Source organism: Cyanistes caeruleus, chromosome 1 (genome assembly GCF_971803275.1).
Source record: "Cyanistes caeruleus chromosome 1, bCyaCae1.hap1.1, whole genome shotgun sequence".
Taxonomy (NCBI): domain Eukaryota; kingdom Metazoa; phylum Chordata; class Aves; order Passeriformes; family Paridae; genus Cyanistes; species Cyanistes caeruleus.
The window spans coordinates 75,476,846-75,502,126 of record NC_141701.1 but is presented as its reverse complement, the minus strand read 5'-3'; positions in this window follow the sequence as shown (position 1 = coordinate 75,502,126).

Below are 25,281 nucleotides of genomic sequence, written 5' to 3'. Positions count from 1 at the left end.
TATATTCCAAGAAGCGTGCTGCTACACTGCCCCGGCACAACAGATTCTCCAGAGCTGCAAGAGAACAGCGTCAAGGGGCTGGTCTCGGTCTGTGTATTTCAGCAAGCAGATGTAATCTTTTTGGACTTCAGCAAAGCTTTTGATACTGTCTCTCAGAGGATCCTTCTGCACTAAACGTCCAATATTCAGCTAGAAAAACACATCATGCAATGGGTGAGCAACTGGCTCATGGATCAGGCACAAAGGCTAATAGTAAATGGGGTGACATCAGGGTGACAGGTGGTCACTAGCAGGGTTCTACAGGGCTCTGTCCTCAGCCCTGTCCTTTTCAAAATCTTCATTAATGACTTAATGGAAGGACTGGAAGGAGCACTAAGTAAGTTTGCTAATGAGAATAAATTGGGAGGAGATGTCAACTCCCTTGAGGACAGAGAGACTTCAACAAATTAGATAGGATGAGCAATCATGAACTGTATGAAGTTTAAACAGGTCAAGTGCTGGATTCTGCAGCTGGGATCTGGCACCCCTGGATGTGCAGATGGACCAGGGAATGAGATGCTGGACAGCAGCACTGTGGAAAGGGACCTGGGATTCCTGGTCAATGGCAAGTTGAACATGAGTCAGCAGTGCCCTGACAGCCAGGAGAGACAACTCTGTCCTGGGGGGCATCAGACAAAGCATGGCCAGCCGGGCAAGAGAGGGGATTGTCCTGCTCTGGTGAAGCCTGATCTTGAGCACTCTGTGCATTTTTGGGTGCCCCAAAATTAAAAAGATACTGAGCTGTTAGAGTGTCCAAAGGAGAGCCATGAGGATGATGAAGGGTCTTGGAGGGGAAGCTATATGGGGATCATTTGAGTTCACTTGGTCTGTTCAGCCTGGAGAGAAGGAGATTGAGGAGAGAGCTCATTGCAATCTTCAACATCCTCATGAGGGGAAGCAAAGGGGCAGGTACTGATCCCTTCTCTCTTGTGACCAGTGACAGGACTCAAGGAAATGGCCTGAAGCTGAGTTGGTTGAGGCTTGGGATAGATCAGGAAAAGGTTTTTCACCCAGAGGGTGGTTGAGCACTGAAACAGGCTCCCCGGGGACTTGGTCACAGCATGAAGTCTGAAAAAGTTCAAGAACATTCTGAAGCACATGGTGTGATATCTTGGGGCTGTCCTGTGCAGGGCTAAGAGCTGGACTCAATGATCCTTGTGGATCCGTTCCAAATCAGGTTATTCTATTATTTTATCTATTAAATATTAGAGCTTCACTGTACTCCTTTGCATCTCTGTTCCCCTGTTACCAGTTCCCCAAACATAAATTTAAAGCCTGTCTGGCTTTAAATCAGAAAAGTCTGCACACCAACACTTCAAAACACTTATACATGCATAGGTATACATGCTCATATTCAAGTTATGTATGTGGATATGTGTATATGTATGTATGCATGCGTAGATTTACAAGCAGACTCACTGTTACTGTTTTGTCACCATCCCACTATAGTGAATTTGAGGAAAAAGCAGACAATTTATTTAAGGCTTAAAAAAAAATTTAAGCCTTGCCTTAAAGCAGAAATTGCCTTAAAAATACTTTTAAGCCTGCAGACTTTCAACAGAGACAACATCCAGCCTAGAGCACTGGCTACACTGAAGTTTTGACCCACTGGAAACGCAGGTTTTAGTTCCAGGGAGTAAGCCAGGAGAAGATATGGCATCATACATTGCAAGAAGCATTACACATGACTGAGCAGTTGCATTTTCAGATGTCACAGGATCTTTCCTGACTAGATGAGTCTGAGCTCTCCCACTTTTGAAACTGACAAATCCTAAAGGAGTTTCAAGTGTCAGAAGAAGTAGTTCAGCTCTGGGTGTGCCTAGGACTGTCTACATGGATTGGGATCTGATCCTTGGGTTTCATTCCCAGAATGATTGCTACATCACCTTACCTCCTTTCTCTTGCTCAGCTGAAAAGCACAGTTACCTAGCCAGAAGAACAGTTTTGAGCCCAGAAAGACCCATTTCCTTTTATCCCATCCAGAATTTCAAACAGCGCCTCAATAGGGAGAAACACTCACATCTGCACAGAAATAATTTGAGTACAGCATACAGTGTAGGCAGACCGATTATTTTAGGTAACTTTTCCCTCTTCTGTCATTTCATGATCCTTCATGAGGGTATCATTGTGCCTCAGCAAGACCAGGGACAATATCACAGGCTGCTTTTGGTTAAAAGTGAGATCAATACATACTGATAAGGTGATTTTAAGGTTCAGAGGAACCAGACCAGCTGAATTTAGTCACCAGACTGATACTACAACATTTTGATAGAAGTAGAAAAAGAGTGCAAGGTACTTGTGAAGAGGAATGAGGAAGGACTAGCAGACACTTATTACAGTCTTCCTTCAGTTTTAGCACACTCTAAGAACTACAGGTCACCTAACCAGGAAGCAGAGGCTACTCATGCATGAGCAGCATGGTGCAGTAGAAGGTGTCTTGCCCATAGCAAGGGCATTGGAACAAGATCATCTTTGAGGTCACTTCCAACTCAAATCCTGCTATGACTCTATTGTCCTTGTTCTGGTTGACCTAAGTGGCAGAGTTCTGAATTGAACATATTCAAAAATAACAGTGATAAAAGTGATCCAGGCCTTGGACACGGTAACTTCTTAACTCTTTCTTGAAAAGCTTGAACTAATTTAGGAAAAAAAACCCCAAAACACACCAGAACTCCCCCATTCCCTATCCTCCTTGCTATCATTTATCACTTCCTATGGGAAATTAAGTTTGTAGGACAAGACATCTCCCAGTGTATGTTTAAGTCTTGAGAAGCAGGGCCTTGCATTCTGGCAGAAGCATAGACAGATGTCCTGAGTCTGAACAGAGATCCAACCCAATGCCAAACCCTCCAGGGCCCATAACAAACCTCACCAGCTTGCAGCAGGCAACAACAGACATACCTGAACTAGTGACAATTACATTATTTGTACACCATTCTAGTGTCCCACACTAATTAATCCTTAATTTCTATTAAAAATCATAATATTAGAGTCAGACTACTGGCTTGCCAAAACCTCTGCAAGAAGCTTGGAAACCCCTCCAGAAAGTCAATTATTCCACATCTGCCGTTTTGTGTAGTCTCCAGCTTTTCAAAGATTTCACGACCCTCAGAGGAGTATCAGGGTGTTTACCTTATAATTAATTAATCCATAACTTACAGGAAAGAATGTTTGTACCTTAGAATAAAAACACTCATTTCTAAACTTTCATTACAACAGGAAAAATGAAGGACAACACATGCCTGCGTGGCCACATCATGCATTTTCATGGCAGAAATAAGTTTTAACTTGCATTATGTGTTTTGAATGTGTATCTGAAATGCAAGCTGTCAAGAGTGTGGTTCTTGTTTTGAAATTTTACATTTTTAAAAGGTTGGTTATGACAGCAAAACTTTTTACCACTAACTCTGTCATTCATTATGTGCAGTCACCACAATCATAATTGCAAGGAGTTGTTTTCCAGGACTAGTGAGCAAGCACATTTATTGGTGTATCAGAAATAGCTTATTTTTCATAGTTATAATCAGAAGGACTCCAAATGGAAGATGAGCATCACCATGTGGGAAGCTGGGGATACAGAATAGAAACATGAAAACCAGCATTAAATTTATTCCTTTCGTTAGCTACCAATACAAACTGTTTACAAGAAAACCTCGTCATCTTTCTGTGTCTTTCACCACTGTCACTGAATGCTGACCTGTATGTGCCCTCTCTTTCTTTTTCCATTCAGCTCCTACGCTTGAAGCTTTATATCAAGCTATCCAAGTGGCAGGATCAACAAGTAAAATAAGGGGTAAGGGGTATTTTTCCACAAGGACACAGGTAGCACCAAGGGTGTATTGGTATTTAAAACTCAAGTGCTGTTAGCCAAGCCATCCTGAGCCCTGAGGATAACAAGCCCTTAAGAGCCACCAGCATATTCAGACATCAGTATATGCCAAGACATATTTAACATCACAATTAGTACCAGGATTTGGTAGACAGACGTAAAACTGGGACTGAATTTCTGAGTCACCACCGTGGCTCACACCACCCTGTAAGTTCTCCCAGTGCACAGAGTTCAAAACAGCCTGAAAATGGTGATGGCTCCAGTGCATGGATCTCCCTTATGGCAGACAAACCGTACATTTGCTCCCACACATGTATACAGACAGGAAACTAAATATGCAATTACCCAATTTGCAAGTGTGACACATGTGCACACATCTTTGGGGACACACCCTTTCAAGCACCATCCTGTATTTCCCCAAATTTAAGTCAGTTTATTTCCTCCCACAGACACTGATCCTGCCTGCCAAATAAAATTCTGGAAAAAACCAGGAAATGAGTAGCACTGGTCACTCTGGCTGCTTATGATCCAAAATGTTTTTTACTCAATTAGTTCTTTATGTAGGTCCATGAAAAAAAAATTTAAAAAAATAAAAAATAAAAAATTAAAAAACCCACCAAAAAAGATGGTAACAGGAACAGAAAAGTAAACATCAACCTTTTTTTTCTGGAAGTCAGTTACTCAGAGAGGAAAAAAATAATGCGAAACACATTTAAGAGGAAAACAAGTCTAGGGAAGCAGCTCATTCAGTGATAATGTTTTACAGTTACAGCTTATTTTAGGACAAGTCACTACTGCTGGAAAGTAGCAGAGATGAGTAACTTGTTTCTTAAGTCATATCAATGATAAATTATTAAACCAAAAAAACAACAAGCTTCTCTTGATTATCTTCCAGTATATACAGCAAGATTGAGGAGCGAAACTAGCTACACACTACGATTACAGTAATATTAACTATTATATCAGTCTATCAGACATTTTAGCTACTGCAGTGACTGTCAGAGATAACAACTGACAGAAACACCATTATCAGGGATACAGAATAAAATAACAATTGTTGGAGTAACACCTGTTTTTCACAGGACCAGCTGCTCAAGTGTCCGGCTAACCCTGGGCTTTGGCGACATTTGTGTGCTGGTTCCAGTGAGTGCAAACACAGGAGAGGACGAATGAGGCTGGCCTCAGCCTCAGCCCCTGCTCACAGACTGTGCCCTGCCTGGCTCCCTGCCACAAGCTGCTCCTGTGAGCAGACAGGCACCATCGTCCCCTTACGTGAAACTCAGTGGCACCAAAGTGTTTTGTTTCATTTTGATTTGGGAAGGTCATGCTGGGCCACTTGAGCTGAACAAGATAGCTGAAATATGTGAAGTATTCAGCTAGAGAATTAACTCCAACTTTATCTACAGAAGGCTCATGCCAAAGCAAAATGCTATTAAGAAAAAAGTAAATTACAAAGCCCAATCAAGCCTGTACTACCTTGCAAGCCAGCCCAGACACTGACCTCTGCTGCTGTAAGGGAACCATTCTCAATGCAAAAAGCTATAGAGACATACACACACAGATTTGAGCCATGAGTTTATAAACACAGAGCTGCAGCCTTGGGGTATCATCACATCTTGAGGTCATCCTGCTAAAATCCAGACTGCAAACACTACCTGCACTCATGAATCAACACGTGGACTTTCAGATTGCTATTACTGTGGTTGTTATGATGATTATTCTGTTCGTGATTCAGTATTGGGAGCAGAAGCTGAAAAGTTGAAGACCGTCTTTTAGACAGAGGCTAGACTGCAGCGCAACATTAGGCTCTCCTTTGAAATGAAGGATCCCAGCCACCAACATGACTTCAACAAAGAAGTAAGTGTCAATGCAATACTGTATTCTGAGCTGCAGGAATAATTTCTGGAATATAAGAAAATTAGATCTGAAACTTCTCAAATTGTTTTGGAAGGCAGGCCCTGAAAATCCAGGGCAACCCTAAACTCCAGGACAGGTGCTCTAACCTACAACGTTGAAACTCCAGAGCAAGACAGGCATAACCCTCAGTTTAGCGTCTCCTGCCCTCTGCACCCTGACTCTTGTGTGACCTTTACAGAGCAGCTATCAAATCCAAAATTTAAAGAAGTCTAAGCCCCAAATAGCTATGATTACTTGTTAGAGACTGATGATCTTTTCTCCAGATTTTCTAATCTTCACACACACATATGTAAGCAAATGCAATGAAGCTGAAGTATGTAATTAACTTGCATTCTGTAAAGCTTTTTTTAAAAAAATTTTACTGCTCATTACTCACCATTCACACATCAATACTAATGAAGTAACAACTTGACCTGTACAAGAGGAAGTGGGTTGTGATTTGCTACCAACAAAGTTCCCGTTATCAGAGTGCTGATCAGCTCAAAACTTTTTGTTGCTTACCCACAAAGTGTTTTGGAGCACACTGATGACTGGCTGCTGCCTTGGGACCACAGCACCAGGGCCACCTCATGGCTCCAGACAGGGAGCAGGGCAGGCTGGTGGGCAGCCCTGGCTCTGGGCTTCAGGCACCTCCCTGGGGACAGGACAAGGCTTGGGTAGCACATCAGTGCACAGGTCAGGAACAGCACTGTCCATGACCAGGACAGGAGTGTAACAGGCTCTTGTAGAGCAGCTCCAACAGAAGACCTAGAGATGAACTGAGGTCATGGGCCACCCCAGGTGAAGCTGTTTAAGACTACTGGGGACTATGAGTCCCAGAAAAAAACTGTACAAGTCTCATGAATAAAGGAACCATCATCCTCTTCATCCACCGGCCTCTTTCAGAGGTTGAAGGCACATAAAGTCACCTGACATTAATGCCCTTTTCAAAACTCTTTTTGAGATTCTAGAGGACAAAAGTTAATGAAAACCTTTTCTTCTCCCTCTTCATGTGTTCTTATCTCAAGGAAAAGGCCAAGCAGATAACATCACACTTGCATGGAAATTGCTGTAGAAGGATGTAATTAAATATGACTCTGGATGGGTCAGTTTCAAACACCTGGATGGCATGAAGACCAGACAAGCATCTGTTCTGCTTGCAGTACTCATTAGCAACCTGTCAGTCCCTTAGAATTAATACCTTCATGCTGAGTTTTGGGGCTTTAACATGGAGGTTACAGAAACCTCACCCCAAATTCAGCAGTTTAAGTGCACGTACTGGTTCTCTTTCATCAAGATACAAACTAAATTACTGGTTCTCCTTTTTTCTTCTATCAAATATATATTTAGCATTATTTTTTTTTCCAGCTATATGGAGCTGACTAGCCTATACTTATCTTTCCAAAGAAAAACCTCCCCCAGGCAGCTCGAAATCTGGACGTTTCCAATACGCCAGTGGAAGTCAGAAATCATAGCTTCTAAGTATTATGCCACATTAGCTGTAAGGAAAAGAGAATCATTATGGCTATTTTATACAGACCAGCTGCAAAGGCAGCAGCCACAGCACTTGCTACCACATGGCTATTTCAAGACTGCGGATGTTGGCCTTAGAAGCTGCTGGAACCAGCTGCAAAAAAAGGGTCCCCAGGAAAGCAGTTTCTTTCTCTTCTCAGTGAGAAGCACTAGCACAGAGACCTAGAAGCATCCAGAAAGTTAGCCATGACATTTGTGCAGAAAGATACCATTTCCTCTGAACTTCAAAGGACTCTAGGTTTGTACATCAGAAACTGGAGAGTACTTTTTAGAGAGTCCAGCATTTTAAACAGAAAGTGGTGGGACAGATTTTCTGTAAGAAAGGGTAAAAGAGCACCGACCCAGCCTAAACACAGTGCATGAAAAGGCCCAGGTGACATGACGGCTGAGGCTAAAAAAAGCTGCAGCCATGTGTTAGCAGGGTAAAGGAAAAACGTTTAGAAGCCTATTTTTTCTTTTCCTGACTGCTAGAGAGGATGTGAAGGGCAGTAAAGAAAACTCCCCTGCGTTATAAAAGACTACTATCATGTTATGCAGGAAACAAAGATCTGGAGATAACTGTGAGAGAACTTGAAAGCAAGTTCCCCATTAAAAATGTAGGTATTTGGTAGGGTATGGGGGTTTAATGCTTTATTTGGTGCAGAAAAATTGGAAGAAAGGAAACAATGTGTACATATTTAAACTGCCTAGAAAGAGAGGAAGCGAGGATGGGAGAGAAACCTCTGGCAGTTTGACTAGAAGGTAAATGCCACCATACACCTCTCCTCTTGAAGGTGGGTTGAGCAGAATTAGCTCAATGATCCTTTAACCTTCTCTTCGGTCTCTGGTGCCTCTTACCGAGACACTTTATTGACAATGAAAAATTCGCCCTTCAAGGTTTTAGCACGGTTTGTGGCAGATCATAAGCACAAAAATGCAATCTCTACACCAATTACTTCATTTGTTGATCACATAAGGGCACAAAAACATTATTTACTGGGCTTGAAAATAACAATTCAACAAACAATATAAATTTAAAGTAAATGGTTCATTATTTTGTTTTACCTGCGATGGAATCTAGGTACTTCTCCATACTAATGAAAAATTTGGTTTTGTTAATTAAAATACCTTTTTCATACTCAGAGCTCATAAAAAATAGCATTTGTTTTTATGACACAAGGTTTCTCTACTTGGTCAAAATTACAATGGAAAATGAGTTAAGCATTTTTAAAGGGAAAAATAATTTAATACATAAATACTATTTATGGTACTTAGATGTGAAAACCAAATCAACTTCAACAGCAATTTATTTAATTTGAATTCATGCAGCCCACACACTACACAAAGCACTGTGCCCCCTCGTTGATGGGACTGAAGTATCTAATATCTCATTCCCTACTGGAAATGCGATAATCTTTACAGAGGGCATTTCTGAAACATCTCCTTTGCAGATATAACATATTTTTCTGGAAACGAAAACAATCTGAAATTCCTTGACCATCTGATGAATCCCAAGGCACATTTTAATGCCAAGCTAAAAGATTAGTTTGCCCCTGTGTTGCTGAGACCAGTGGAGTCACCTACTGCTACTGCTGCAGCCTCTGGGGAAGAGTGTTTGCAGCAGTGTGCTCAGCTTTGAGACTAAATACCCACCACACAGGCAATAGGTAGTCTGACACTTCAAATCCATTGCTGAGTGTACTAAAGGTACTGAGGAGAGGACTAATCTTCACATATGGATGTCCCTATAGAGCAGGTTGCATAAGTTTAACGTAGAACTTCACCAAAAGCTTTTGTGTCTTAGTAAGCCTGGCTATGCCTGCAAGACAAACAGGCTGAATTAAAACACTTGAAGGTATTTTCTTGGCACATGAGAAAATGTGAAGTTTTAGAAGAAGTTCTTAATTGAGACTCTTTGGCTCAATTGGTGGTTCTATGGCCTTCTGGTACATAAATTCTGTGTATATATACAAACACACACACACATTCATATACATTAGAGGATTGGCAGAAAGAACAGAAACCATCTACCCTAGGGGCACACTTGCCTACCTTGCCTATTGTAAAGCAGTGAGTGTTTCTTGGATTAGTGAAAGAATAAAACAATGATCTGTACTTCTACTGTAATAATTTGCTTTGGAGGCTGCAGTCTAGACAAGAAGGGACTGGGAGGGACAGAGCACAGTGGATTACATCACTTGTTACTTCTCCAGCAGGAAGCCAACTCAAAATACCATGTACTTCTGCTAGCTCAATAGCAGATGTGCTAAATCATCAGTTAGGTTTATTGGTGATTCCTCTTACCTGGCTTCTCTAATAATGTCACCTGTTTTCGGAAGGATCACCTGATAAGTGATAAGGCTGACATGCAGAGGCCTCTCAGAAGACAAGGACAGTTGCACTGGGAAGTCAGGACCTGCCCAAGTATTTGCCATCAGCAGTTACAAAAGGCACACAGCTAGGAGAAAGTGTACAACAAGAACGAGTGGGGAGCGATATTTTCCTGTAACATGCATGCAGTCCCCAATGACTCAGCTCAGACAAACTCCCTGAACTAGGGAGTTATTACTGCTAGGTAATATTTAATAGCGGAGGATATCATTCACTTCCACAAATTTGTCCAGTTTCCCCTTGAACATACATGAAACATAGTATGTTCATATAACAAAATATAATTTGACACATATATGAAAACATGTATCCTGTGATAAGCTTTTCTTCTGCTTAACAAGAAGTTTCAAACCTGAGCTCTGCCAATTTAGTTGAATATTTCCTATTTCTGCATCAAAAGGGTCACTAAGCAATTTAACCCCCTCACATTAGCTGTGACATTTCAAATATCACATGTGGGGTCTGCTTCTCTCCCCTCCAGCCTGAAGAGTCGAAGTCTGTTGGGCTGATTTTTCATCCAGAAGCTATTGCATACCTCTGACCTTTTTTCCTTCTCTTTTATTATCTCTTTTGGAGGTAGGCTTGGTGGAGGATTAAGTGGAAAAGAGAAGTACAGGATGAGAACACAAGGTGCCAGATATAGGTATACTCTGAGTTTATGCAATGGTCCAGGGCTGTCTGTTCTGGACTCTGCCATTACTGTGCATCGAGCTGACAGCAATACAAGTGAAAATCATACATAATCATACAGCAAAATCATAGAATCACAGGATAGTTTGAGTTGGAAGGGACCTTATTATCTAGTTGCAACACCTCCCTGCCATGGGTAAGGACACCTTTCCCTTGACCAGGTTGCTCAGAGCACCATCCAGCCTAGCCTTGTCTATGTGCCATTCCTCAGGAATATGGGAGGACAAACACTGCCTAGTGTGCAAGATGGGAATTGCTTCCTCCATATACCCCTTGAGCATCACTTCTTACCTGTCTACACAGAATTTCAATAACTGTTCAGTATCATGAGGACCTTGCTCAATGCTTTACAGCCTGCCTTGGTTATTGCATCCTGAACACCAAGGTATCAGCAGCAAAACATTTAAAAGGGTAGCTTTTTTGCAGTACTGGTACTGGTCAATGGTCTCGGTGTCAAGCTACTTACTTTCAAGTATCCTCAACCCCAGATATATACAAGAAGCCTAATTAAACTGTTCTGGCCTTCTGACCACTTCTAAATTTTTAAGAGTATTGAAGGGTAAGAAATGCTGCGCCAGCTTGTGTTCATGCTGGAAGCTGAGTGTTTCTACATAAACAAAGAGGCTTTGACTCAAGGGTTTTACTCCCCTCTCTTTCCATACAACATAGACAGCACTTTAGATGCTGACTAATTTCTTTTTCCAGTCTAAACAGCCCCTATTGTATGTATCACTGAGGTACAAATAGAGCCATGCAAACAGTGATTGTTACCACATTAGCTTCACCAAGATGAATTTGCAAGATGCCTGGTTTATGGTTATCACTGCACACTGACTTGTCTTAGAAAGCCACAGAGCCAAGAAAACTGGGTTTTTAAAATATGTATTTTCAGCTAGTAATAAAAAAGATGGAAAGTTTAAGATTGTAATGAGTGTATGGACCCCTGCAAATGCAAAGCTAACATCCTACACAGTGGAGCCCTGCCAGGACAGAGCCCTGGAAACATGTGCTGTGATAACTCAAAAAATTTGTCATCATTCCATCACTAAGAGAAATTTTATATAGTAGAGCTTCACAGTGAATTAATGAGCTGACTTAAGCTGTCTAATCCTCACACACAAAACACTCAGTTCTTATACCTCAGTCCAACATAGTTAGCCTTCCCTATCTTGTGGTAAGCCTTAAATCTGCAGGCAGTTTTTTGACCACTAGACAGTGCTACCCCTATCACAAGTGTTTTAACTTTCACACACTGATTGATTTGAAAGTGTTTTCTTAAGCAACTTGATGGCAATAGTCTCATGGACACTTCTTCGTGTGCAAGCCAGAGGTATATGAGCACCTCTATATACACACCAGAGGATCTCTCCTCTGCCTAATGTTACAGCCAAAAACCTACACTTTTTATGACAATGATGCTGTCTTCCTACGTATTTTCTGAAATGCATGGTACTGCATAGTATCAAAGGCATCTTCATCATGCTCTGACTCTACTTTTGACCTTTGAAACTGACTTTCAAACGTTTACTATTAAAAGTGAAGTGAGCTCAAAATTAATGCTCTAGTGTGTTCCATATTAAAAGGTGTTTGTAAAAATGGGCATAAAGTTGGGAAAGTCAACAATATTCTTGTTGCATCACTTATTAGGCACTATGCTGCACTTCTTACTCCCCTGTTTCTTTCCAGTCAATCTTTTAGGCTTGGTCTAAAAGTTGAGAGAAAATGGTGCTACCCACCTGAATCCAGACAACTGTAGCCATAGGTGGCTTGGGCAACTTTATTTCCATCTGGCACACACTAGTCATAACTACAAATGACTGCTAAATAAATTAACTTTGTGTCTTAGGGGTTTGAACAGCAACTTTTCCAGCCGAAGGAAACAAAACAAAATACTATCTTAATGCATGTGGACACCACTAGGAAATACCAAGATTTACTACTTCTACCTACCTGTTCTTTAACAGACCAGACATAAGGGAGTCAAAGTTACCTCAATTTTCAGACATAAGGGAATAACCCATAATCAAACTGACAGAAATAGCTTTTGAATAAATAACTACATGATTTAAGCAGCAGCTTAAAACCCCTGTTTATTAGATCATACCTGCACGGTCAGTCTCCGCTACATTGAGCCGAAACAACTTCTTAGCATTCCTCTTTCAGTCATCTTAAGGAAGATTTTGCAATAGAAATATGGGCGGTAGTAACTGCTATATAGTGGTGACTGCTGACCTCACAAGATCAACCCACCTCTGTCTTCCCAAGAAAGAGCAGCAGAGACAACACTTAGAAATGACTGAATAATACACATTACTTCTAATATGAAGGTCAGAGATCAACCTTCCTAAAGAAATACGGTGAAAATATGCACTCTCCTCTCTGCAACAGAACCAGTGAACATCACTTGTCTTCCAAATCAAAAAAAGATAAGCCAAGCACTGTCTTTCCATTGAAGTCACCTTCAGGTATTTCTCCTCTCATGTCACAGCTATGCAGGTAGCTGCCTAAAGGATAAATCACTTCAGCCCATATGAGGAGTGAGGGGAAAAGCACTGCATCCTTATTTCCCTCAGTCTCAGCAACAGAAGAACGGGTGCCGAGACTTTATCAATTATTTATGCAGCTGCATTACTTCTGCTCTTTATTCCCCAGATTGAAATACCTCTCTCTCTGGACCAAACTCCATCTTCAATTATTCAATTGGGCGATTTTTTTTCTCTTTCTCATTTAAATTCTTTTTTGTTTGTTTGTTTGAGTTGAACTGCTGGAACAGCAGTGATTTGTAGATTAGATAATACTGAGTTTGAAAGTTAGCCAAGAGCAATAGGGTGACCTGCAAAGTAAATTACCCAGATTTGGCAAAGGGGATGAGCAAAGAATATTGCAGTGCCTGCTGTGGGTTTTGCATCATATCATAACCACACTAGCCTGATCCATTTGGATAGTGCCACCCATAACAACTGGATAACTAGCCCAAAAGTACCTACACAGTTTGCAGAATTCAGAATTTACTGTGACCTCTGTATATGCACCATATAAATCCCAGATAATTACACAAGCAACAAGTAAAATACCCAAAGAAATGTGCCAGACAGTTCTCAGTGCTAAGACTCCAGGCTAGAGTTCACTCTTTCATCTTCAGAATAAATATCTTATTTTGCTAAGAAATGCAATTAAAGCTAAATCAGCTTTTTTAAAACTAGCTCTACAAGCATGTCCTCATTTCCAACCTGTATTACACATGCAGGGTACTCTAAATTACCAGAGAAGCTAAATAAAATAGGAGAAGGATTTTAGTTTCATTTTAAGTGCACAAAGTCTCTACATCATCTCCAGAAATATCTCTTTGAGTCTCTGAATTTTATACTGAACCTGTTATGCTGTTATGCCTCAGAAACATCATTTATCCATCTTTTCTGAGGTTTTGCATGCTATCTTTAAAATAACAAAAACATAGTTTTTAAAAAAACACTCAGAGAATAATTTATCTCTCTTCCTTTCCCATTCTTTGCATGCAGCTTGAAAAATGTTGTTATTCATATACAGCCATTTTGTCTCCTATTTCCACTAAACAAGACATTAAGACAACTAAATGTAGAATGTGAAAATTGTGAAATGAGTAGGAGAAGCTAATGACTGTCATTACAAAGATAGCTGTTATGCAGTGGTTAATTATGAAGATAACAGTGGAGACACCATGCTTCAGGTTGACTCAAAAGGCTTCAAAAAGGTGGATTTTTTTACATGAAGTTCTGGAAATTTTAATATGCAATATATAAGCAATCCTTCCTACATTATATATATTTCATTAAAATTTATAAAAAGGAATCTGTCTGGAAGTCTCATTATCTTAGAAAGATTTTGTTTAGTGGTAATTTCTCACCATGCTAGATAGCAAACAAGGCAAAATTTCTGTCTTCTGGCCTACTCTGCATCATCAGACTCTACTAAGCAGAAGTTGTTTTCCCATCCAACAGTGTCCTCTGGAAACATACTAGAGGGCCTTAACCTCTGTTTTACACTAACGAATTGTATCTCTGCCTTAGATCCACTGCACCATGTAAACACGCATTTTCCAATGCTAAACACTGAGATAAATTGGCCAGATAACTCATATCAGCACACAGATGACACACAGCTCTTTGTTGACAGAGCATTACTGCTACACCCAGTGATTCAGTATTTGGAGAAGACCAATTACAAGATGAGAGAAGGCTGGTTGAAACTGAAGCTGAGGTAGGTGAAATGACAGTCACACCATCAGCAGCCTTATTTTTAAAAAACCCATCCTCAGCTTCTGGCTGACAGCTGGAATAGATCACCCCTCCTTTCTGATTACCATGAGTACCTCCCAGGGAGAGCAAGGAGGAGGCACAGAGGAAGAAGTGCTGGTTTGTGTAGAGAAAAAGTCTCACAGTCAGTCTGTTACACAAATATCCGACACAAACCTCATCTGCAAATCTTTGCTTTGTTTCTTCTACAAAACTGCATGCAGTAATTTAAAATAAATAGGAAAAGCCACACACGAGGCAATCCAATGCACTTCCAACTCAATATGGTGGGAAGTAAAATCATGATAGATATTAGGAACCCTAGTAGAAGGTAATAAAGAAATATGCAGGGCAACATGGATAGAAGAATAAGATAAATGAATTTAAATGCTCACTAAGTGGTCCAGATTGAAATAAAATTATTTGAACCATTAATTCTATAACAAAGCAACATTAGCCAGACATTAAATGCATAGGGACTTTGTATAGCATAAATCTGATGCAGAAAACAAGCCAAAACACATGTATGTTTTAAATTCGTATCCATTAAATTGCTTCTACTTCACACGGGTTTGGTTCAAATAAATCTGTCTTCAGCTTTTATCCCAGGTAATTTTTTTATAAATTTCAAGGTGTTATTAATATGGCTACTATTTTAAAGTTACTTTTATGATAATAACCCATTTAACTAGAACTGCTTTACAAAAGATTCAATGAGAGCATTAGTACATATTAAAGGCCACAGACTATGTGTGTAACTATTACCCTCTCCCTGACATGGCATGAAAAAGTATTAAAATAGACTCACTTCAAACACCAAAGCACAGCAAGCCCTGTCCACCCTGATGGGATTGATGTATTTTGTGTCACTCTGATTACAGATTAAACACTACATTAGTCACCACCACTTGGAAATTATTTTATTAAAGAGTTTTAAAGGTCTTCATCTAGTATCCTTCACCATTAGGCACTTGCAGAGATAAAAGATAAGCCAAACTCATATATAAATAAGTCCAACCATATTTGATTACAGCAGCACTCAGCTTTCATTGATAAGGAGAGAGAAAAGACAGAAAAAATTTGCTCTAAACCCTCAGCAGAACAGGGGGTATTTCTGAAATTGCTACTGAGGTCAAAGGGCTGTGTCTGCATTGCATTCATGTAGTTTCACATGATTTGCAATTCTGCCTTTTCTCTTTTTACAGAAGAAGCAATAGCTCATGCTGTAACTTCTTGGAGATGCTGAGCCCAAGGCCATCAAGAATAACAGGTCCGTGTTCCCAGTGTCTGGAAGAAGCCCTCCATCCAATTTTGACACTGTCCAAGCAGTTTGTATGACTGTTGGCACATCTCTCCCTCCTCAATGAGTCAGAGCCGTGTCTACCCTGCTGGACCCAAGAGTAGCTACTTATTTCAAGCTGCCACTTATGACAGCTCCACAAGAACATGGTGATGTAAATTAGGAAGGTTCTCCCTCTTCCCTGCTTTTCCCTCAGGCAGTAATTCCTTCCTACAGAGAGAGAAGGGTGTTGGATGGATCTAACATGCCCATGAAATACTACTGCAGGCAGCATTTTGCTTAACTTTTGCATGCTCTGAGGGTGACTGAGGGACATTTTGAATTCCATTTGAGAACACTTTGTATTAATTGTGATGCTGTCAATTAACCATTGCTATGACTTCCGTGGATATATATGCTCAGGACATTTTCATTTGTAAGGACTTCTGTGTTGTGGTTTCAACTGACCATTAGAACAGTAATCCCTTCAGAAAACCTCAAAAGACTGTCTCTTCTTCCCTTTTTAATTTCATTCTGTAAATTTAATTCCGGTTATTATGTGCATTGACAATAGTCTTTCTATGCTATTTGTTTATAGAAAATGACATTACTCCCTTTGGAAAAACAGGAGGAGGAATCTGTGGAAATAAATGTGCTGTGGCAGGGGACTACTTTGGAGTAAGGCTCCTTCACTCAGGGCAAGCAGCTGTACAAGGAGCTTGCTGAGGGACTAAGTCCTCCACAACTGCAAACCACCAGCAGGAAGCAGCCTCTGTGTAAGGAAGTGATTAGGTATTTATATCCTTCACTGTGGCCAGTAAACAGAATTAGTGTGACTTGGACCAAGTTTTAATTATACAGGAGCTTAATGATCTAAGCTGTTGTGGGAGGAGAGTGTGGGGGAAGAGAATGAACAGTCAACAAAGTGCATCTGTCTGTTTTCTCTCCTTCCCTCTTCAGAAATGGCATTTACAAGGCTGCTTTTCTGGGTTTTTCAGGGTGTTTTTCCCCCCCATTTTAGTCCAAGGGATATTAGATTCATAACTGGCTCATGAAGACGTGAAAAGCAAGGTGATGTCATATTTCAGAGTACAACTCCTTACCAGCCTGTAAATCACTAGGCTTAAAACACCAGCAACCTCATCTGTCAACACACATCCTCAAACCTGCTGGGCAGGTGAGAAAATCCTCTCTGAGTGGCACCTGACCACACTCTGAGTGGACAACGTTACTCTGCTGCCTTGACCAACAGCTCAATTTGACTGTCTCAGTGAGGAGGCAGTGCTGATTCTATAACTGGCTGCTCTAATTAGAGCTCTCAGAGAGAATGGGTGAGTTCCTCCCTGTCTGAGAGGAAACTAATCTCCTGCATACTTAACTTCAGGAACTGTAACACGATTACATTTGACTCCTTATTTTTCATATATCCTCACAAATCGGAATCATACCGAGGCAAATTGAATTGAACATTACTGTTTCATTCCAGCTACCAGAAAAAGCTCTCAAAAACATGCAGGTTCAGTCTGAACATTTTGATCCTTTCTGATTTTCTTGTGCATAGAGGGAACACTCCATGAAAATACTCAACACTTAGCTTGCCTAGGGATTCTCCTCAGCTCTTCTGTTGCAGCTAGCATGGCAGGGGAAAAAACTCACTTGCACTATAAAACTCGTATTTTGCATTTCTCAATATAGTTAAAGTCCAGGCCTTGGCTGGCACGTGGAGTACCTGTACAGGTTCAGATCTTACAAAAGTGAATTTACAGGGATTTAATTAGCCCCTGGCATTAATTTTTAGTCTGGAAATAAGTAACATTATCTGGAATACACGCTAAAGTAGTTAAACTCAGAGACTCCTGCTTTCAGTCACAAATACTGATATTTCCCTTTTTTGTCTTTCAAGAGCTAATTGCTACACCAGCTTCCAACATCACTCCAAACTGACAGAATACACATTACTGTCATAAACAAAAAATAGTGCCACCACATTAAAAAAAAGGCCCTTGCATGCACTACTTGTATAAAAATAAAATGCTTTTATGCAAGTAGTTTGCAATGCCCCAGGAAAAAAGCAAAGGTGATCAACATCATAGTGAAACTGAAAAGCACCCTAACAATAAAGGCAACCTGAAATGTGACTTTAAGACAAACAACCTATTTTCTTTTACATGTGGACTGAGTATTGAGATAGCTCTGAAGAGGTACAGCACAAAAAATTGCTACTTACTGCCATCCTTTTTCATCACTAGAGCTCATTATGATTCTGATGAATACACCTCCCTATCAGCAGGGGTAAACCACTGCTTTGTCAGCTCAATCACCACTCACCTGATCAGAGCACAGTCCTACAATCAATCAGCCCTGTCAGGACAGAGGCGCCAAGCTAACAGATGGAGGGGGATTTGAGTTGTAACAATTTGCCCTATGAATGCTCAATTGGAGGAATTTCAAAACAGAATTGAATTACTGTTCACCTGTGCCTGTGCTGAGAGGACACACGCTTAAGTACTTGCAAGCAATACGCAGAGCACAGATGTGTGGGCAAGACATTGATGCTCAGGTGAAGGTTACACAGATTTAACAGCTGCAATTACAAAACAGCTATTCAAGCACTTAAGTGCTCCTCACCCTCTGCTGAGACTGCAGAAGACAGCTTCATGGCTCCTACACTTCTATTGAAATCAATTTACCAAAGGTGTGGTTTTCTTTTCAAAACGGCTGGTACTGATTTTCAGCCTAAAGAGAAGTATCAGCCTATGTGGTTAAAGCAACCTTAAAACTGAAGCACCTTTTTTAATGTAAAGAGATTGAGAAGAAAGCAAAATTTGTACTATCAAGCAGATAACATTATTTTTATAATCCATCTGATCATCATGTAAAGGATGATCAGATGGATTCAAGTGCCAAGAGAAGAAAAAACTCAGGTTACCACACTTGAATACACAGTCCCATACATCATCATCTATGAGTCAAATACCATAAAAACCCTCAAGTTTTGTTTAGCATGATAAAGCTTGGTACATCAAAATGCTTCTCTGTGCCCAAAGATAAAAAATGAAATGTTGAAAGTAAATTAGAGACAGAGTTTTATTCTGTAAGAAGCTATCTACCATTTTAAGCTAGACTTTTGCAGTTTATCATTCTGAACTAGACATCTTTTGCAATTAAATTGACATTCCTTTAGTCTATGTGATTTATAAATATAATTTGTGAATATGCTAAGTACTGTTTCTGCAGATTCCAGTTTCTTCACAAACTGAAGCAACAGAAGGGAACATCACTTATTCACCTAGCATAAGCTCCACACCAAGAAGTCATCCTTCAGATTTCAAGGAAAAGAAATTATTTTAAAAACACACATGGTTTACAGGTTACTTCCTTTCATAAGGCAGAGAGACCTACTTTCTTACAGAGGTTGTTATGTATATTTACACAAAAACCATACAACAGAAAACAATGTTGTCAGTTCCAAATACCAGCTAATCCCATAACACCACAATAAAAAAAAAAAAAAAAAAAAGATCCAAAACTGATATTCTTTACTCCCTGAAAAACACATGAGTGGAGGTTATGTGCTGTCTAACTGTATTGTGCCTATTAATCACAGGCACCAAGAACAGAGCTTTTCAGAGTTTTCGGGCTTGCTAGTGCAAATCTGGAGAGTGATACTTCAGCACAAAGTAGTCAGCAATGTGTACATCTGGGATTTACTATATTTCATTACTTCCATTCAACTTCAGTGAATGACAGTTTAAAAGGTTGCAGTCACATGGAAAAACACTATGATGAGAGAGCTAGAGAACTACAAAATGGATTGCTTCATGTCATGGAAAGAGTTTTTACAAACAGAAAATCCCAAAGTGAGTTATTTAACTCTGCAATAGTAAGCAACACTTGACCAATATTTCCAGACTACTGATATGGATTCAAAAGGAAGGTTTTAACTAACACAATTATAAGGTTCTATGCCTTCATTCAGATGAAAACAACATGCACTGAATCTGTGTAAAATAAAACACATATGTGTATTAAAATAAAATATAAATAATTAAAATAAAATATATATCTGTATTCATATCTGTGGCTTCTGGCTAAAATACTTCTACATGTACCCACTTCACAGTCCAGCAGTATGACTGGAAGAGACAGCTTATTTTAAATGAAAACTGAAATTATAGTTAAGAGGGGATGAGAAAGAACCTATTAAGCAGAAAACAGCATTTCCCTACAAATAACTTTTTCTTAAAAATGCAAATCTGTTCAAGAAGTGTAAAAAAATAGCACAGTCACTCAACTCTAAATGTTGAATAAGGAAGAAAAACCAAGCGCCATTTAAGAGAGATCCTCTGCCACTATCTGCTACAGTTATTCTATTTGCAATGAATTTGAATGCTCTGTACTACATAATAAGATGGGAGACTTGGAAAATGTGACTATGGTTTCAGAATACCCATCCGAATTATTTTAGGAAGTATTTTTAAAGCAAGAAATAGAGATTAAAAGCAGGCAAGTGTAAAGATTTCCAATCTTTTTTACAATTCATCCTTTATATGTGTTTTTCAGAATGAAGCAATTTTTCAATTTCAAGAGTTTTATCATAACACTTCAAACAAAAACTTTTACTCTCCAGGAGAGGAAATGTGAGAGCATTAAGTATTTGACTTTCCTTTACAGAAACTATTCACCAGACTGAAACGTCACTCTTTAAACCTGCTTGCTCTACAGCACACAGGTTACTTTAACTCTGTTAAGGCCACCTTACATGAAGGGCCAGATTCCCAGAGCCATCAGGAAAAAGGGATTCTGCACAGGTTAAAACACAAAACAGAGAAAGAGGGTAGGATGGCAAACAGGACATCACTGAGAGCAGGGTTTGTTTCTGGAGGAGAAGCACCCACTCAGATCATGTCAAGATAAAAGCCAATAAAACAAAGACACAAGCAAGCATTAAACCATGGACTGTCAGTGCCACTGCACACTCCTCATGTCACACAGACCTGACAGAATGGGGGAGGTTGTCCTGCACATGAAGTGTTTACAGCACAGGCTTTTTCCATTACTTTTCCTTTGAGTTGAGGGGGGTATGGAAACTACTAGAGTCAAATCAGGAGGAGTGAAATCACCAAGAGTAATACCCGTATATAGTGTGGGTCTTTTGATGTCAGCAGAACAGTATTTTCCAGGGAAGGAGTTTCAGACAGTTAGTCATTGGTGATAGAGCAGGATAGCAGACTAATTACAGCACTGTTTCCGCACAGCAACTTTCTGTCTCCTGGTGGAACTCTGTAATGACAGCTGGCACCATTTTTAAGGTACCCAAAATGAGAAAAGATAACTGTTTTGTGCTGCCCCTACCAGCACAAGAAATAACACAGGGGCCTTGGAAACCACGGTTAAGAAAGGAACAGAGTAAATTTCTGTAAGATTTCCTGTTCAGAGGGTAAATGGCAAACTAACGATATATTAAAGAGAATTTCTTGACTGGTAATCCATGCTCTCAGCATGAATTCCCACTTTTGAGACGGGGACTACGCTTTGAGAATTTCACAACAGAAGGGAGAAAAAATGAGAAGTTGGGAAAAAATGAACACATTACACAACTCATTACCAGTCAGGTAGTGATCCAACTGTAGAGTCAACCCACTTGAAGTAATAAACTAGCAAAACTTCACAGATGAAGAAAGCTGAGTAATTGTGTTTTAACACTTAACACCATGGAAAAGAAGCCATTCTGACTTTCATTCAGGTAAAGAATCCAGACATTTATGTAGGTTCTCCATTAATTTCAAGGACATAAACTACCATACAAGATATGCACTGGAATACTGCATTGAATTGGAAACCTGACTCCTGAAAATGGGTTTTTCTCTTTCCCAAGAGCTGCTCAGTACTTCTTCCTGCCATCTTTTTCCAACTCCACACTGCTTTTTTTTTTACTATTCTGAGTGCTTACTGACAGGTTTCTATCAGGCTCATGACTTTACAGCATCCTGAATGCAGGATGTAAACTAAAGTACGCATGTATCAGTTAAACACCAATGTTATTTTAAACTCATTGTACAGTTCTGCCGACACAAGGATAAGCAGGTCAGACAGCAAAAAGATAAGAATATGTTCCATAGGGTTTCTTACAAAGCTAAAATTTTGAGAACAAAAAAAAATAAATCCATAAAACTGTTTAGCTCACATTTTCAGAAATGTGAACCTGCTTACAGAAGGTTTTGACCTGACTCATGGAGAGAACTTATCCATTAGTGAGCCCAGGCTTTTCCACTTCAGCTGCTCACCACTCAGCTTCCAGCATCTTACCAAGAAAAGCAGGAGATTTTCCTCATCCCCTCTGTGACACATTGCAGCAGCAGCAGCTCAGAATCACATTTAGTGTCTTAGTGTGTGTCCATTATGGAGGAAGTGGCATGTGGGATAACAAAGAAAAAATGTGAATCCACTTCCTTTAAACATTTTGGGGCACATTGCAAGATAGCCCTGGTCTGCCAGACCCTGAGTGCATTAACACACCATAAATAGCTGTGACCAGCCTTACCTGAGGCCACTCCACACCCTTGAACCCAGGATGTCTATTCAAGCTCAGCCCTGAGCCTTCACTCCTTGCCTGTGCCATGATAGAGGAGTGCTGTTCTCCACAGCCATGGATGGCCACTGAAGAGCCTCAGTTTAGGCTCTGACCCACAGACAGGTTTCCTGGCTCAACCTAAGCCTAGCCTTATTGCTACCTTCCTGCTGGGTGATCACTGGCCCTAATCCTAACCCTGACCTATGGACTGACTTCCAGGCTTGACCTTCAATCTGCCTATGGCCATGATGATCCAAACTCTTGGTATTACTTGGTCACCACCTACAGATCTGTTCTGCTTGGCTATTGTGGGTACTGGAGGGCAGGCTAGGACTAGTGAGGCCCTTATCCTGCTCCTCAAGGGATCACCCTTGACTTCCATCTCCCCATCCCTTAGTGAGCAGGCCTGATCTCGACACAGTTTGTGTACACAGCACAGTACAATCACTATGTGTAAAGCCTACTTTTAGAAAGGCAATCAAAAAATTATTTTCTGCCAGAATACTCTCTTTTGGAAGGGCAAAACACAGGGGCTGAGAGTCCTCTGCCTGCCTTAAGTTCGACATTTCCTTGGTCCATCACATGTCTAATTTTTGTGTGTATTAGACATGCTTGGCTTAATTGAAGATAACAGCCATCAGAAATACTAAGTAAAATGAACTTTAGAAGCTCATGACACCAAAAGTCACACTTACTCATGTGGAGTTCAATGCCCAAGCTCCAGTTTAATCACAGATGGTATTACCTATAGTGCAATAAAGGCAACTTGCTGTAGCTTACCTGGCACACCTTTGGCTGACCCATGCCTGGAATTAGACCTTTCTGTCCTGCACCAAGAGTAAAACAAATTCTTACAAACCACTCCACTGGGAAAGAAAGTCAATGGATGAGAATTACCTAGAATTTAACTTAATTTGGAGAATTTGAAGAAAAGTAATAGGTATGCAGTTGGTTTTAGATGAAGTTGTGGTACTAGTTCCTTTTCACTTCTGTTGTTGTAAAGGTGCATAGCAAATTAGGGAGAGACATCTCCCCCACAAGGGAAGAGGATACCAGCACAAGAATGGAAATAAATAAAATTAATATATAATTAATGATTGTATCACTTCAGAGTAGATATAATGAACAATTTATTCCAAAACACCAAAGGGAGAGTTACTTTTACAGACTTCAGGGATCATTTGTTTCAACCAGAAATAAGATTTTCATTTGCCAGATCATCAGTCGCTGTCCTACTAGTACAACCACCAGGAGACCTTGACTGGTACAAATGACCATATGGGAGTTTTATATAAGGGACACATATCTGCCAACTATAATATTTTCCTAAAATAAGGAAAAATTATCTGTCCATTTAGAGCTATAATGGGTACCTGAAAAAGAAAAAAAATTAATTTTTTGGAAGTAGGTTTCAGGCTGCATTTAAGAAGCAGGCTGACTTGGAGTACACTGACATGAAGGGAACTCAAAACAATTTAATTGTTCACTCTTTCCTAAGAGCCCTTATAGTGGCCCTTGCTAGACAGCTTAAGAAAGTGTTGGCCACCACTTGCATGACATTTGGACAAATGCAATTTATTGTTGACTAAAATATAAAACCCTTCTTTTTATGAGAAACAAACAAACAAACAAACCTGACCAACCAAAACAAAAATATCTACCCAGATGAATTATGCAAACATAGATCTTCTTCACTTCATACTTTGAACTATTCCACTAGATTACAAAAATCCATTTGAAAAAAAAATTATATACACAGCAGATCTACATACTAAACTATTATTTTAGGGTAAAGATACCTAATTTTTAAGTAAAAATTATGTAGATTGTTTTGAAAATTTTTAGATCAATAACTTCTATTTCTTTTTACTCTCGGATTATGAAGTTTATTACAGAAATTAAAAAAAATAGTATTATTTTGTGCAATCTCTTCCTGCACTAGTTTCATTACACAATACGATGAAGTCACAGTCCTGTTTTCCAAAAGAAGGCAGGAGAGACCTAACCACAGCAGAAAGAATCAAAGGATGTAGGGGGCACAGGGGAAACAACATTATCAATCCCTTAAATAGTGCAAGAAAAATAGAGGTAGCAAAGTACATGTTGAGTGAAAGAAATGAGCCTTCTGTTTACCAATGAAGTAGTCATCTTTTTCTTGTGTAATCTGTCAAATAAGAAGTGTTTGATTTGAGCAAAAGCCAGCAGTAGAAGAAAAAAATCAGTGCTACTGATCAGTATCAAATCACCTTACACATAGACCTAGACTAAACTTAGAATGAGACTTCTTGTACAAAAATACTTGAAAACAAGGGACTATATGTCTCTAAACATCAAAACACTGCTGCTTTGTTCATCACTCTATCAAAAGAATTTGAAGTAATTAAACTGTAAGAAGCACATCATTAGGACACAGTTCTTAATCCACCTTATCTCTACATTATACCTGGAGCTCTTGTTCAGACTCTCTTTGGATCCCTGTAAGTTTTCTGCCTCCCTGTCTTCTGCTATCACTTAATTCTATTTTTTCATACTGCTGCTGGTGCAGTGTAACAAATGCCCTTTGACGTTCTTGACTTGACTACAGCATTTTCTAGATTCTGAACAGGAACAAGTTTTGTGTGATGGCAAACAGCCATGCTATGTAGCCAGTAATTTAGTCAGCATCTCTCTATAACCAGCATCTTTCCTGGGTTACCAAAAGACAAGTTACATCTTCATTATTGAGTTCTTCCTTGACATGCATATTTTTTCAGTTTAAATTGACTCAAAATCAATTCTACAATTCCTAACAAGTGGGAGG